At 44.2% G+C, this 11,361-nt stretch overlaps 1 protein-coding gene across 2 annotated transcripts in view; it reads left to right on the top strand.

The window, feature by feature from the left end:
- The first annotated feature begins 1,286 nt into the window (after positions 1 to 1,286).
- LOC142566608 (nose resistant to fluoxetine protein 6-like) overlaps positions 1,287 to 11,361 on the top strand; it is a 110,853-nt gene continuing 100,778 nt past the window's right edge. The window contains exon 1 of one of the 2 annotated variants that reach the window (XM_075677451.1): positions 1,287 to 1,343. The gene's annotated coding sequence lies outside the window, so the exon portion shown is untranslated. Of the gene's footprint in view, positions 1,344 to 9,104; positions 9,274 to 11,361 lie in introns of those variants that run through there. The other variant, XM_075677452.1, reaches the window with a different exon arrangement.

Here is an 11,361-nt window from a genome sequence, read left to right as displayed (position 1 = left end):
TGTGCACATTTCCCTCAGGGGCATGACGCGATTCTCTAAGCAGCAACAAAACTGCCATCCGGAGGCTGCATTAAAAATAACCAAGGAAGAGAGCGAAAAGAGAGGACCTCGATTACTAAACTGGTCCCGACGAAAAATAAGCGGGAAGTCTGACTAAATAGCTCTGGTTAGCCACATCTGGTTCAGTACAGTTCTTCGTCACAAAGTGATCCTATTGCTATAGGAAGGCCGAACGACAAACGCAGGCTAGCGCGACAGGTAACGTTGCCACACCGTTTAATCGGTTATACGTAACGAAGGCGAGCATTAGTATATAGACGACACTGATACATTTAGTATAACGAATGTTTATTGTACCGATCTGTTGTGATTGTTCTAGACTTAACCGACGGGCTTCGGCTTCGATTGGCTGCCGCCACAGTAGCTAAATAAGCCATCTAGAGGCCAACAACGCCTGACATGTCCAACACACATCACTAAGGTGTTATCGCGTGGCGCATTTCAAACACGCGCTGTGGTGACGGAGAGGCTCTGCCGAAGCACTTATATTGCTTTGCTGTCATTAACGTTTGCAAGCCTGTTTCATAACAAAAACACCATGACGGGACGGTAAAAGCAAATGAAGATGTTCACCGCGAAAAGAAATGCTTCTCATATTCACGAAAGTAGTGTAAACGCAGAAGTAGAAATAATTTCTGATGCAGCACAAGTGAAGAATGTCGCTAATTGTTTAAGTAACTCGAAAGGTTCACAAATTATGCTATAAAAGTTTTTCTGTTTGTTTACGTAGATGTGAGAATGCTTGATAAGGTATCGTAGCGACGCATGAAACTTATGAGGAACGGTCCGCATTCTCTAAGGACCTCCTCCGCGGAGTGCGGCAATCAGATTGACGACAAAAGAATAGCAGCGCATACTAAGGACAGTGTAGAACGGCCAGCGTTACGTGAACGTGTTATGAAGAGCCGCTCGCTGCTTCGAAGTCAATTTGTGGCGCAGTTGGCGACACGTTCATAGCCTGTTCGGCATCCTTCAGCCCGGCGGTCCCGATAAGACGCCGCATCCGCACCATCCAGGAAGAGCTACTCTGCATTTTCGGGGCCTTCGAATGGCCCTACCAGGGTCTTCCTGCACCGCGGGGTTGCTTGCGATGAGCAGTACCATGGGTACTATAAACGGCGCCGGCTCAGTGGGGAGAGTCAGCGATCAGAGCGTGACGTCATGCGGAGCGGCGCGAACTGGTCACGCGGTCGACCACGCTGGAGAAACGGGCGTCTTTTGTGTGGCTCTGCTGAGCAGAGCGGTCGGGCGTTCCACCGGGGCCTTCGGCAATGTCTACATCGGTGAGCGCCTCTTTTACATTGAGTGTGTTTAGCAGTTGTGGGGCTGCTGGTCGCACAACATTTACTTTCACCGCGTGGGCTTTTGGAACTGTTGGTTCACGAGCGGTTTGTGCTTTGCTATGAGCCAATCTTTTCTCTAAAACGTTTGTCGAATAGCCAGGTCTCCTGGAGATACCAGGGTCCTCCATGATTCATACGAGGAGGGGAGTGTCAGCCCTGACACTTTCACTACGTTGCACCGACCACGCTACCTATGTCACCATGCGACGTACGCAGTGGTTCTTCTTTTCCCCGTTTCCGTCACTGAAGTGCTGTAGGCTTTGTATGATCCTTTGAAGAAGTGACGAGTAGAGCCGTTGCATGACGTCCACTGTGAGCCAGGTCAGTTACGCGCCGAAATCTTCAAGTTACCGTCGTAATTGCGTGTGCTCTCCCGCAGTTGTCGATTCCGCTACCTTTCGATGCACCAGAAAATGTTTGCAATCATGCTTTAAAGACATGCTCTTTGTTTTTGTATATGAAAAGTGCAGAATAGTGCGTAGAGGGAAAAGTCGATTTCAGGCATCAAAGCAACATAAAAAAAGTTAGGGAGATTGTCTGCAAGAGTCACTGGCCTTCTAAACTTTTGCGCGTTAAGCGTCGTGTTGCAAAAATATAGCGCAGTTGGCAGTCACGTGCCCAACATTTAATGCGAAAGCTCACCGACTCAAAAAAGAAATTCATTATGGCAAATCAGTACTGCGGAAGTCCGAAAGGCAGCGTAGGGTTCAGGAAAAGGGAAATTCTAATCCACCCAACTGTGACACGAATCTGCAAGACATGAATGACAATTTTTTTCTAGGGGCGGATAAGCATTAAATATTTTGAAAGCGTAGCACATCATATGATTCGATTTGTATTCGATTTCACAATTTATTATGCACAATTTCTTCATATTTCCTGATACAAATTGTATGAAAAGAGAAATGTCACGTTTCAGAGAATAATACCAATTTAAGCAGTCCCTTCGAAATGACAATGCTGCATGCATTTACACAACGTCGTTTCCATTACCTTGTACTGCTGCTGAGACTGCTGCTTCGCGACAGCTCCGCTTTCCAAGAGCACTTCCAAATATATATATATTAATAGCCAATAGCACCTGGATATATTGTTGTTGCATATTTCCGCACCTATATTTATTTCAGAAAGAAAACTGCTCCTTTGAATTATCTAATAGTGTTTACAAGTTATAAGGTGATTCATGGTGCTCCAGCTGCTTGTTACGGTTACATCGACAGTATCTTTTCGCGGTTTGTATTGTGATAGAAAGCATGTGATCCTCGAGTGGCGCACAGTCCTCCAGTCTTTTGCATGACTGTAACTCACATACGAACCCAATAGAAGTCACTAACCTACTCTTGCTGCTCGTTCGGGAGTTATTTATCTGATCAATAATTTGTGAAATGGATTGCTGGCATACAACAATACAGTGCTCTTTGATAACTATACAGCTTCCAATGAACATGTTCCTGAGATATTTTTTATAGGTTAATAAATGTTTGGTATTGAATTCGATATTCGCTGTCACATCGCGACTACTATGATTCAATCAGATTGAGAATAACCAAATTCAGAGCATGCAAATTTTTCCTGTTTAAGAGCACATGATAAAAAAAAAGTCTAGTCGGGGCAAATTGCCACGGTGATGGGATGTGCAACCAATTGTAAGCGGTACACGTGCGTGTTCGTGCGCCCAGATGTGCGCTTATCTTTTCAGAATGCTCTAATTGCAGCAAGCCTAAATAAGAGCACGAACTCGTGCTCCTATTTGTGCATGCTACTTAAAGCAGTGCTCAAAGAGCAAGCGTTACTGAAGTCGTAATTGGCTGCGTGCTAAGGGATATAGTGCATTTCACTGTATTTCAATAGTGATTTGGCCTGTGCAACCTGGCGTCATTGCGTCAATGAGCCATCAAGACAGGATATTTTTTTCTATTAAGCTCCAATTGACGAATGTCCATCTCGATAGCTTTAAGAATACAATGATGCGTAAGTATGTTCGCGAATAATACTGTGCCTTCTTTGTGAGTTTCGGTGATGTACAAGTGCAAGTATCAGTCCTGCCAGGCATATTCAGATAATTTTTTACTTGTTTTGTTGGCTAAACAACATGACTTCTGCATTATAAGGAGCAGAGACATCACCTGGGCAGCGTGACATCTCGCAGTGCAACTTAGTATTCCGAAACGAGAGCTTTCTTTGTGGCCTCCGCGCATAGAAACAAGGTAAAGCAAATTCGCTATCACGACATGATCTATCGTAGAAAACGACGCGGTATTTACAACGACAGCAGTTTTCGTTACCAAGTAATGATCTCACGACCCGCGTATATATTTTGTTACATTTGTGTCGGGGTAATGATGTTAGCAGTCGTGGAATCTTGTCATTAATCTCAGGAACGTTGTATTAGGCACTTTGTTTGTCTGCTTTTCGAGGAGGAGAGGGCTCTGATGCATCCTTGTACGAAATTCTGTTACTGATGTGCCATTTTTTCACTGTGGCATAAAGACGGCCTGCACCAAATGCTCAAACAAATAATGACGTTTACGCAATTATGAAGGATGCTGCGAGTTATCAAAAGTTGGATTATGACGTCACGGATTGCTGTAAACATTCTTCAAGTGAAATCGGCTAAGTGTGTGCTTTGGCCAGTTGGTTGCACACTGATGTCCGTTGGGCTTGTATGTGATGACAGTTTAGCGCTGAGGAAGAAGGACAGAAGGGAGACGTAGAAAGCACGATGAGCTGATTGTAACATTTTATTGCCGGAAAAATTGATAATTTTTTTTACTATGTACAAAAGCGCTGATCGTGTTCAACATGTGAAACTACTCTTTACAAGGAGGCCGTCTCTTTATGAAAGTCAAAGACATTGCTTACAGAGCTTTCGCCAATTCAACTGATAGTATCAGCCTCTATAGAGCTCACTGACATCCTCGCCTTTTGCCTGGCAAGAATAACACATTCACAAAGTAACACAGCCGCACTCCTTACAGTATAAAAAGACGACCGTCGTGGTAATTCTTTACATTTAAATTACATTTACCTTTACGTTCAACTTATACTACATTTACCTGCGCTTTAGATTTACATTTCCACTATGTTCTCTTAGACGGTCATAAGGTAAACGTATCGTTTACCTTATGTATTTCCTACGGACAATGACAGCTCGTACACAACTGCCTCTATATAAAAACGGCTGGACATGGGCCCTACAGCGTAAAATTAGTGAAATGCATATCTATTCCTATTTGCTGACGCCAAATTTACTTAACGCTGATGCAAGCATTGGATGGTGTGGCCGGCAGCATTGTTTGAACAGCATTTTGTTCAAACAAATGTCACTTTTGCTTGCTTTCAGTGAGAATGGCATTGCCTACCTTGACAGCTTTGTCTTATCTAGTTGGTGGACAAGTGGCACGGAGCATGCAGAAGCGCAGATACATTCGTTAGTGGCAAGATAGGGCAGTGAAAGTAGATAAGCGGATGAGTACAGGGGTGCGACGTCTGCGATTGGTCCGCTTTGCCTTGCTTAGCTTGCGGTGGCTGGTAGAAAATCGCGGCGGTACCACGGAAGCTTTAAAATGACGCTAAGAAAGTTCCTCAGCGTTGCATAGTTCGAAAAGCGATGCCTACTATGTGCCAAAAGGGCTCCACAACGTATACAGCAAGACATTTTTTTTCTGCACAAACACATGCACTCTCCCCGGTCGCTCTCAGTAGCCGCTGCCGGAGTAATCGGCAGGCAGCCATCTTCTATCTCTTTCGGAACTGTGCAGTCTCCAGCTATTCTGAAAAAAAAATTATGTTTCGTGCGGCATATTAATGCATCTTAACGTCGCATCGCATGACAGAAAGGGAAAGGGGCGCTTTTTGAGCAATAACTGAAGGCTAATGGAGAAAGAAGGTGCAGTATTGGAAATAAGCATCCTTTTGTTCGCTCGAATCATGCATAATCAGTATGTACATGCCACACCAGATGGGGAGTTTTCGCGATTACCATGACGTAGCGCGAAAGGCGGGCAAAGTGGCGGTGGCCCGAAAAATGTTTTACCAATCGTGGACGGCTCAATATATAAATGGAATGGGAACTGTCTGGTATAGCTTCACGTTATAGTGCCCCATGTCTCGTACAAAAACAGTTCCACATGGCTTCAAAGGGAAAAGCGCTGTGGTGTCGTGAAGTCTTCTTGCTCTACACTTGCGCTTCCTTGCCCTGAATGTTTTCCAAAACTGCGCATATGTTAGTGCTAAGAACTGTGACGCGGTATTAAGAGGAAGCTTTAGCTCGGGTGCTCCTATCTAAATACATGTAAAAGGAGAATTCGTTTTTCTCGGCAACCACTGCACTAAATTTGACTGGGTTTGCTGCATTTAAAAGAAAAACTTAAAATCTGGTGACTGTTGGTTTCGAATTTTTGAGTTAGGCCGTCAATATTTTATAAAAAATTGACAAAAATTGCAAATTTTCAGAAAACGAAACTATCAAGTTTACAACTCTGTAACTCAACAATAAAAAATGATGTCGTAATTCTGTGAATTGTATCTGATAGCACATCTGAAGCGGACAAAATTGATATGTTACACATGAATCTCAAAAATGTAGTAATATGTAATTACAACTTTTGCAGAACCCTCGTAAACAATGTAACAAATTCACGTAAGATGTAAAATGACATATAATATTTGTCCGCTTTGAATGATCTAATGGATGCCGTTTACAGAACCGCGATATCTGTTCTTGATGCAGAGCTATTAGTTTGTAAACTTCATGCTTCTATTTTTTTCAAACTTCTGAATTTTTGAAAATCTTTCTAACAAAATTCAAGCCCTAAATCAAAATTCTGCTTCCAACAGTCACCAGAATTTGTCTTACTCTCTCAAATGCAACAAATTTCATCAAAATCGGTCCAGGGGTTATCTCAGAAAAACGTTTTTGCGTTTTTACATGTATTTGAATAGGCCGCGTCGGAGTTGAGCCCGAGCTAAAGCTTCCTCTTAAGCGCTACTCTGGACATCTTAACATAGGCACGCCACTGCACTTCCCTCTAGGATTCTCAAGCGCCCATGCGTCTGAAGAGGCTACTGACACATCTGTGCTGGGCCATCTCAGCTGCCCTAAGGCTTCTAAATTACTAAGGATTAATTAAAACTTCGTGATTTAGAGCTCAAACTTAGATATTCAAACTTAGTGGCTTCATACAAACCGTAGTGATTTGAACACTAACAGAAAACATTGTAGTTTCTTTATTCCGCCTTAGAGCTTGCGTTTCACCGTCCATCAACTTCTTATGATGAAGATGCAGATGAGAGACCATCGGGGATTACTTCCCACTTCCTGCCAAACTGCGCCATTCCTGTGCGCGCGGCACAGCTCGTAAATGATGCATTCACGACAAAATGCCGAAGGGTTGACGTGACAGCTGATAAACGTTCTGTAGCTTATGAATTCCTTTAAACCGGCCATGACACCAATTTTTCGAGCTTGAATTATGCATTGCATGTTACACCGCACGTGTCACATAGCAAGCTGCAAAATTTGAGCGCGTTCGGTACAGTACAAATTTTGTATTTGAATTGTTAATGAACTATATAACTATAAAAAGTTGAAGTATAAAAAGATGCATGGCAACACTGAGTGCTGACAAAGGTAATTGCATCACCGAAAACTTCTTCCTGTGGTAACAGAAGCCGGCTTCGAAGGCCATGCTTGTATTTGCTGCACAGAACGCAAGTAGTTGCAAGAACTGGGAATATATCGTCGCCGCATGCGTCATTTTGTTTTTGTATGTGTGTTTCGGTGGTTTACTACTGCTTGATAATGCGCAAGTAATTGCGGGTATAATTCAACGGCTACGCCTTTGCGGCACTGTTGGGTGCTAGAGCTTGCGGATCAAGAGGTCCGATGTGGCCAAAATGGCTGTCGCTGTCGGTACGAGGCCCTTAGAAGCAGTGATTTTAGATCGAAATTTCTGTTAAAGATTTACGCGGAGAGGCCAGATTTTTCGTCTGTTTATTACCATACTGGACTTTCTTTTTTTTTTAGGTTACAATTATAAACTGAGAGTATTTTGACGAAAAAGTCATGGCCACTTTATGTTACCGGAGAACATCGAGGCAAGTACTTATATTCTATAAGAAACTAAATATTTATTGGATTGCGAACTGCCCTCTATAGAGTACTAATGAGGACAAGGCCCTGTGTACAAAACAAATAAGCTACAGGTCACCTCTTTTCAGGAGAAGTTCACTGTAGCCGCAGTGATCGCAAGGAAGCTTTTTTGGAGCACCATACGCGGGAAATCATAATTATGTTGTTCACCTGAGTTCTCAGCTAATTATTGAGCGTCTGTAATGATATTCTCGCACAGCTGTCGTTTGCGCTGGCTGCCACCATGCCCCTCAGGAAGTATCAGTGTGGTTCCTGGAGTGGTACTAGTGCAAGACATTCATGGATATAATATGGATAGAATTGAACATGCTCTCAGGAGCGGAGGAAGCCTAAAAACAGTGAAGAAGAAACTAGGAATTGGCAAGAATCAGATGTATGCGTTAAGAGACAAAGCCGGCAATATCATTACTAATATGGATGAGATAGTTCAAGTGGCTGAGGAGTTCTATAGAGATTTATACAGTACCAGTGGCACGCACGACGATAATGGAAGAGAAAATAGTCTAGAGGAATTCGAAATCCCGAAGGTAACGCCGGAAGAAGTAAAGAAAGCCTTAGGAAATATGCAAAGGGGGAAGGCAGCTGGGGAGGATCAGGTAACAGCAGATTTGTTGAAGGATGGTGGACAGATTGTTCTAGAGAAACTGGCCACCCTGTATACGCAATGCCTCATGACCTCGAGCGTACCGGAATCTTGGAAGAACGCTAACATAATCCTAATCCATAAGAAAGCAGTTGGAGATGTTCCAGCCTAATTTCCGTGAGAATCACCAGACACATCTGCTAACTGGAGCAGCCGTCATGTTATACGTCGCACATACACACATATGCCGCAGGCCACTCGCTGAAGGGTACAAAACATGAAGCGACGGTAACCGCACGCTATTGACAGAAGAAGCAATGCCACTTGTCCAGCCTCCCGGACACAATGTCGACGCAGGGGCAAATTCATGAACATGTTACGGTGTCTCTTGAATGAAATATTGCAATGATACCTCTGATTGACAAGCTTATTTTTGAGTCTTCCGCATGAACAGCGCCCAAGGATACAAAAAAATCACATTAGCTTTGCCTTGGCGTTATACCACCATTGTGACCGATAGCGACCTGCCGCCGATGGCCCATGTACCGGGCTCATGCAGGAACGCGGTAGCGGAACCCGTGGAACGCTACGGGGCTGCGCGAAAATACTCGAAGCGCTCGCGCAGGCTTCAATTTCCCGCACTTGGAATGGGTACAGCGAGTTCGCTTGGGCATTTCCCCCGCACGTGCTACAGTTAGAGGAAGGCACGCTCCACGCAAGACTCATTGCGCTTGCACGCGCCTCTTCATTTTTACACACACACACACAGCAGTGCAAGATGATGACAGCTCCATTCAGCCTGGAAGCGAACGCTCGTTGTGGCCATCGGAGGAAGACCCGAGCATAACCCCCTCTCCAGCCACGTACGGTGAAACCAGTTTCTTCCGCGAATCGCGAAGACAGCCACAACATTCGCGCCGGTCGCTTCCTCAAGGCCGGCGCAGCCATGCCCTGAGCGGACTTGCATTCATTCATGGCACGTTCGGAAGCACCGTGACAGCTACGTGGGGGCGGCCAGCTATGCCGTTCTCTAATTCCCATGTCTTGTTTGAATGGACTGGACCGGTGGCCACAGCGGACAGCAAGCCCGACTGCGCAACTACGCGAATATGACAGAGACAAGTCTTGTTGGAGTGAGTAATTCGTTCGCATAACAATCGCTATTCGATCGCGTTTACATCGGGACTTGTCTTTTTGTCTTTGTTTTTTTCCCTTGAATGTACTGAAGACGTGTCTTCGCTATACGAGCTAAATATAGCCAACAAGGAGTCTCACCGAAGCTGTCTAGCACTTGCAAGAATTTTCGAGTTTTTGTGCTACTGTCTCGCACACACTCGATACATTATTTGTTTATTTTGTGTGTGTGCGTGCGTGCGTGCGTGTGTGTGTGTGTGTGTGTGTGTGTGTGTGTGTGTGTGTGTGTGTGTGTGTTTGTGTGTGTGTGTGTGTGTGTGCGCGCGCGCGTCTGTGTGTGTGTGTGTGTATGGAACGACTTAATACGCACCATTGAAACCATGGGCGTGCTCCCACATTATTTCCTTTCCGCCTTTGCGATATCACGGGCGGTTGTTTTTTACTGGATGCGTTTGTCATCGAACCTAAATTACCGACTGGAAAATTTATCTGCACGTTTCAGTCACTTGTGGCTCTTTCTGACAGGCAAGTAACGGAAGTGAGTGGAGAATAGAAAGTCAAACTGGCATGGCGTGGGCAAATCTGTGGTTATTACTCTCTTTGATTACGGAAAGTACGGTACATAGTGGACCGTCCCGTATTTTCCAAGGCCCCACAGTTTAAATCATAATTCATAGCGCCGCGTGACCACGCATGACTGTCACCTTTTGTTACCTTTTATCGCTGGCAATACCCGGACTACTATCGAAGATTTATCTCTAATCGTATATTAGAAACGCCTCGTCATGTTGCCTCAAAACACAGCTGCCTTTAGTACGGGATATTATTTGAAGAATGCTCATGTTTTAGCTCACGCAGGATCTGTGTGAGACCCTACGTTCCACTACTTATCCGCTGCCATAACACTATGTAGCCTGCTATCTTGTCGCAATAATATTTATTATGGTGCACGTTCTCTCTCTTTAAGGTAAAGTAATTGCGCATTTTTATTTTCAGTCCACTGTATGCTAGGTGTAAAGGCCAAATTAATCACAGTAAGAATGGCAGAAAAATTTTAGAGGTAACTGTGTTTGGGCAAGGGGGAGGCGGGGCGCGCGTCATGTTACACGCATCATGATATGAAGTGTAGCACTTCATTTAGCTGAACATTTATCGTGTAAGTTTTACTCAGCTCATGATTACCATTAGATTTAGCGAATTATAAAGAAACTATGAAAACGTCTGCAGTACTGTAAATATGAAATTATAACCTGAAAGTGCAAGCAAATATAAAGGTGACTATGATGAAAATGTAAAATGTATGATGAATATCTTGTAAAGTGGTTGGCTACGCCACGAAATCTGCATACAGCTCCCTGATGAAGCTCAAGAAACAGTATACTGCACCGCTGCACTGAATGTATTGACATTCGCAAGTCTCTACTTCCGCGGTCTCTCAGCGTACGTTACCAAAAACCAGATGCTATTGTTTTCAACCTACCTGCCTTCCTTCTTATTCCCGCTCCCTACGAAAGTCACCAGATTTAATATACTGTATACTTGATTCAGAGAAGTTAAATTTGCGTCTCCGATTGCATAGTATTTCTCTCTCACGTTATACATGTCTAGAAACGTGCGAGCAAGACCAACTGGAACTGGCAGACTAATAGCTGGCAGAGTCGGCCATTCAGCATGGTGTTAAGCTTCCGACTCGCGTACCCGTTTTCAATGTGACTTTGAAATATACACTCCCTGTAGCTTCAGTGCAACGCGGAATCTCCGTAATTGATGGCCTACATGCCGACTGAAATGGCCTCCAGGATTCTTCCATGTTTCAATGTTTCGCTGTAAAAGCATGTTCCAACGACCATTTAAAAATATTTCGTATTGAGACACCAACATGGTGGCGCTGTTAAAAGCGTTCTTGCTGATAAGGTTTTTGCCTTCAATGTGGGTCATTTATTCTTCCGCATTCAATTGGCACAACAGGAGCGGACAAACAGTACACAGGAGCCGAACAGTAGCGAAGGCGAGAGTGCGACTGCCTGTTCCCCCATTGAAATGCTCCCTGCGCCCCGAGACCATATGTGAGGGTGAAGTATTATCAC

This window comes from Dermacentor variabilis, unplaced genomic scaffold (genome assembly GCF_050947875.1).
Source record: "Dermacentor variabilis isolate Ectoservices unplaced genomic scaffold, ASM5094787v1 scaffold_13, whole genome shotgun sequence".
Classification (NCBI taxonomy): Eukaryota; Metazoa; Arthropoda; class Arachnida; order Ixodida; family Ixodidae; genus Dermacentor; species Dermacentor variabilis.
The sequence above is the reverse complement of the archived record's forward strand: the minus strand, read 5'-3'. Positions and strand labels throughout refer to the sequence as shown.